Consider the following 5,279-nt stretch of genomic DNA (forward strand, 5'->3'; position numbering starts at 1 on the left):
CATTCGTTTCTCAAACACCTTGTAGTGCGAGAAATGCAACGGAGGAGATCGAGTCTTGTGAGAAAAAGTGCACAAACCTTTGCAGAGTGTACAAACTAATCATGATTAGCCGTGTCCCCGGTTATGGACAATATCGAGTATCTGGTTCTTGGATTATCATGTTGATCTCATCACTTTACTTAATTAATTTGTTGGGTTGTTAATTTTTAATTGGGATTGAGTTGGAGGAACCTTCTCAATAATTTCAACAAACTATGTAGTTAAATAAAATTTATTCCTTTGTTGTAGGGAAAATTGGCTTTATGCAAAAATAAACTTAGAGCTTTCCACCAGCCAAATATGCATGTAGTGATAGCTATTATTCAACATTATCCTATGGTGTGAATTTGCCAGTACATTCAATGTACTGACCCTTTGTGGCTGCAACGTCTCATGTTGCATGAATCTTACGACGAGTAAGTGATATGTTAGGGTTACGATTTCTACACTCAACTTTTCCGTTGGTGTTGATGGGAATCCACAACCTTTATTACTTCCGCTATATGGATTGAGGTAGTAGTATTTACGTTACTTTATACATTTCATTTACCTCTGTTATAAATCCTCGAGTACTATGTGTGTCAGCATACCGATCCAGGGATGACACTTAAGCACAGAGACTTGACCGTCTGAGGTCAGGTCGCTACAAGATGGTATCAGAGCACATGTTGACTATAGGACGTGACCCCTAGAAACTGGCAAGCCCATGGGAAGATTTTTCTCTACAACTTGATTTTCAAAAAGATCTTTTCCTCTCTTCTTTTCTGAGCTTATTCAAATATTCCCTTTTAGTGAGACTATACCCCTTTCCCCTTTTGACCACGTAGATTCGACTGATGAGACCACTCCAAGAAGTACAAGATATTGGGCAACTAAGACCACTTCGGAATGAAGAGGATTTTACCATGCATTATAATAATGGAAACTACAACGGTTGAAGGCTCCAAAGACTAGGAGAATTTGAAGGCCCTGTATAATTTTCCAGATTTGTATGACATAGGAAGATTACCCTTATGGAACTTGGCAGACTATTGGAGCTGTCAATACCCGAGATCAAGGTGTGTTGGAGATAGACCGGAACATAGAGCATTAGAACTCAAAGATTTTTTCAAGAAAACCCTAAGGCAGGAGATGTCAACTATGGAATGATAGCTCATGGAAATGACAAGAGCAGAAACACGACTAACCATGGTGTTATCAGCCTCTTATGCTATTGCCACCGTGCTGAGTTAAGCATGCATTTCTTTGGAAGGATTGGATGACAAGATGGCTGATGGGGCATCTGTCAGCAAAGGATGCAGTTTTAACCTTAGCTGGTGTATCACCAGGATCTGGAGTATTACATGAAGAAATTTTTGATGGACCTTCAGGAAGCCGTATTTTGACAAAGAAGTGTTTCGTGAAAAACTCGGGACCTAGAAGCTGAAAGTAGCCAAGCTGGAGGAGCAAAACCTTGAGATACCAGAGATTCGTTAGGAACTGAAGGACTGTAGGACCATGGTTAATGCCAAGGATGTTGAAACCTAGAAGTTTGGAACGCAACTCAAGGAATATTGAAGGACATCACGAGAAACTTCGCATCAACGGAGATGATCTGGCAAAAGAACTTGAGAAGGACAAGCACGATCGGAAGAAGTCATCGGAGACATGAGCAACACTTGGAGAGTTTGGCGACATTGAAGATTTATTGACCTTTAGAAGACCAAACCCCTGTTTTATACCGGCATTAGATGCGACATTTGTGAGCTGTCATTTATTTGATGTTTTTCCGACAGCCACAAATAAAAATCTGTCTTTTCAAAACTATTGTTTGTATTGTGTGCATCCCTCTCTATCTCTCTTATCTCACCCCAAACCCACATGGATCCAATAGAGGATGAATGGAGATGAGCTTGTATTTTTCTAGACCGATGAGTCAGTTGGAGACAGACCGATGGATTCAGAACATGGAGGATCACATGGAGAACAACCCTATAGCCGGAAATGATATGACCAAGCATGCTCTTCAGTGCTTTGAAAGAGGTGCTGCTACTTGGTGGAGGATGTACCAAACCATCAATGGATGGCAAAGAGTAACCACTTGGAAAGAATTTAAGTTGAGTTTGCTAAAGTCTCGGGTTGTGTCCCAGAAATTGAAGCCTTATGGAAGTAATATGAAGAAACCTAGTGCATGCAAGCTTTATGGAGAAATAGGACACAACCATAAAGAACACAAGGATGAATGCCCTAATTGTGAAGGAAGTCACCCAGCTGAAAAATGCCCAACTAGGCAGATCACTTGTTTCTTATGTGAAGGGACTACCCACTACCCTGCTCAGTGTCACATTTACCCCATGGTACAACGAACTACCCAACAGAAGAAAGAAGCAATGAAAGGAGCCGTCATGGAAATTTTAGAAGAACCAGTGATGAAGGAAGAGGTGGAGGACACACCAAAAGTAGACCCAATTAAACCCTGCACCAAGTCGTGCTATTCATGTGGAGAAGAAGGACACATCTCCCAGAAATGTATGAATGGGGATCTAGTAGAATTCCCGACAGAGGAAGTAGAGTATGACCCACAAGAAATGGAAGCCCTGATTGGAACGGAAAAGTCCAGGAAGAGAAGTAGATTGGATTCCAGGAAGGAACTGAGTCATATCACCTGTTACAGGTGCAAGGAGTCAGGGCACTACTTCAGCAGTTGCCCAAAAAGGAAACCTCGAGACTTGTTAGAAGTAATATGTTTTTGTTGCAATGAAGCAGGGCACTTTGCCAGAGATTGTCCCAAGGAGAAGGAGACTTGTGATAAATAATTGAGTTGCAACGAGAAATATAGTAGTAGAAGTGGGGACATCTCTTTTTATTAGTGAGGTGTTGAGTTGAGGCATGTGATGGAAATGCAGGAGATTGTAATAATTCGAGAATCGATAAAGATAGCATCGTTTGGTACTGATTTGGATTTATTGAGTTGTTACTCTATGAAGAAGATTTTTGACCATTTTCGAGGATATGAGAAATATGGTCTATGGATGAATTTGTGCATTACAAGGGTGCTAGTACCCTGCGAGGACAATTGACCCCTGGAAAAGAAAAGAATATTCCACTGAGTGGATTTCGGACAAAATGAGTACGAGTTTTGTCTTGATATGTGTGATACCCCAACAGTATGAAGGTATGAAGTACCATTAGATATAAAGGTGGTATTATGTTGGTAATATGGAGCAATGGTAATTCCAGGATGAGTCTGAGTCTGAGTAATCACGTCTGAGTTTGGTGCCAATAGAAGGAAGGGAGACAGTAGAGTTGGATCAATTTAAGAATGCTAGGAAGTTGGATGTTGGAATGGTGATCAGTTGCCCCAATGATGAGTTCAAGGATTTCAAGTGATGAGATGGGCCATAACCCACAGGCCCCAGGACCTGCCAAGAAGCAAGCACATTCTTGCTGAAGGAAAAACCTTGGAAGAAGTTACGATTTTACCCACAGACGATTTTATAGGAGTAAACGCAAAACCTGAGAGTTGTGAAGGAACGATAGATGTTTGTTTGGCTTGCAGAATCAATGGATTCTTCCGAACTTGGTTCATTGACAAGAGAAATTCGGCAATGCTTGTGAGGATGACCGAGTGTTAGAATGCGAGATTCGCTAAACCATGTACAAGGTAATGATTTGGGTGCGGGATGGATTGATCACCATACCGACTTACTCTTATTATTCGCCTATGCTATATGGGATGGTAAATCTGAGTGACTTACCCATAGTAGAGAGACAACGATCAAAACCTTGTTTGAACCTTAGAATGGTATGCCAAATTTTCCCCTTGTACAAGGCAGTTGTTGCCAACCGTAGGTCCTACGATGAGGTTCAAGCCCAAACTTATTTTCTGCAGGGACCCAGTCAAATTGTTTGATGACCACCATGAGATATTGATAGTTGTTTAGTATTGGCGTCAGACTCGTCAGCTAAGAAGACTCAGTCTCGGAATAACCTTACCAAGATGAAAGGACGGAAGAATTGAGGAAAAGGTTATGCTGCTACCGGAAGAGCCCGAGAAGGAATTATCCTAAAGATCTGAGAAGATCGACACTGCCAACAATGAGGATGGAGTATATGAGTTTTGATGGAACCATAACAATGCTTTTAAGGGTGGTAGCACCCGAGACCCCGGAGACGGTCGGGGGATTTTAAGAAGACCCCAAACCTAACCTATTTCTTGCTAGCCTCTCCGAATCACGAGGACGAGATTCATTTTAAGGGTGGTAGGTTTGTAACATCCCAAAATTCTAAATTTTGGAATGTTATATAAATAAATAGATTTGATTGATTGTTTGATTGTGGTGTGGTTGCTTGTGTGAAATTGAGTGAAATTCGAAACTTTTTGAAAGTTAAATGAGAGGGAATAAAATGACTTTCCCAAAACTTTCACTTTGCTTTTTGATCTCCATGAATTCAAATTCTTCCAAATACAAAACCCTAGAGAGAAGATGATATGACTTCTTACATTTAATTAAATGAAAAGGGTTTTTGAAAAATATTTGAATTTCATTTGGAACTATTTCAAATTCAGAAAACTTCAAGCAACTCAATGGTTTTCATGAAAGAAGATAAAATGACTTCTTCAAAACATATGAAATATGAGTTGGAAGTTTAAAAGAATCAAATTTAAAGTCCCTTTGAAATTATTTTCAATTTGGAGTTATTTGGGTTTATTCAAATTATTTTTCTTCAAAAATAAAATATATGGAAAATAGGGTAACATTATTCCCTACAGTAGAAAATTGGAGAGAAATAAATTTGAAATCATTTTGGTTATTTTTAAAATGATTTTTATTGGGTTCATCAGTAGCACTCTTTGCTTTATTTGAAATTTTGTAGATTTTATTTGACGTTAGTAAAATGTTCATATCATAGAAAATATTTTTTATGAAAATTTTGATATATAATATGCCTATATAAAATTTTAATTTATTTTTTTATTTGTTTTCCTTCTGTTTCTATTTAAAAAAATGAACGTACGGGTCATAATTATTTGTCGCCCACACGCGTAGCATAGTGGCAGCGGGCGCCTCATCTTATTTTTTTTCTATCTCGTAAATGGGTCATGCCGAGCCAGCCATAATCTTTTCCAGTCTTTTCTTTCTTTTCTTCTTTAGCCATAATTCAAAAAAAACTGCAGCGCCGTGTACGCGCGCCTGGTCGGCCCGTGGTGATTTTTTTAGCCCATGCGGTTTCCCGTTTATTTTATTTGTTCGTCTATG

This window comes from Triticum aestivum, chromosome 7A (genome assembly GCF_018294505.1).
Source record: "Triticum aestivum cultivar Chinese Spring chromosome 7A, IWGSC CS RefSeq v2.1, whole genome shotgun sequence".
Taxonomy (NCBI): domain Eukaryota; kingdom Viridiplantae; phylum Streptophyta; class Magnoliopsida; order Poales; family Poaceae; genus Triticum; species Triticum aestivum.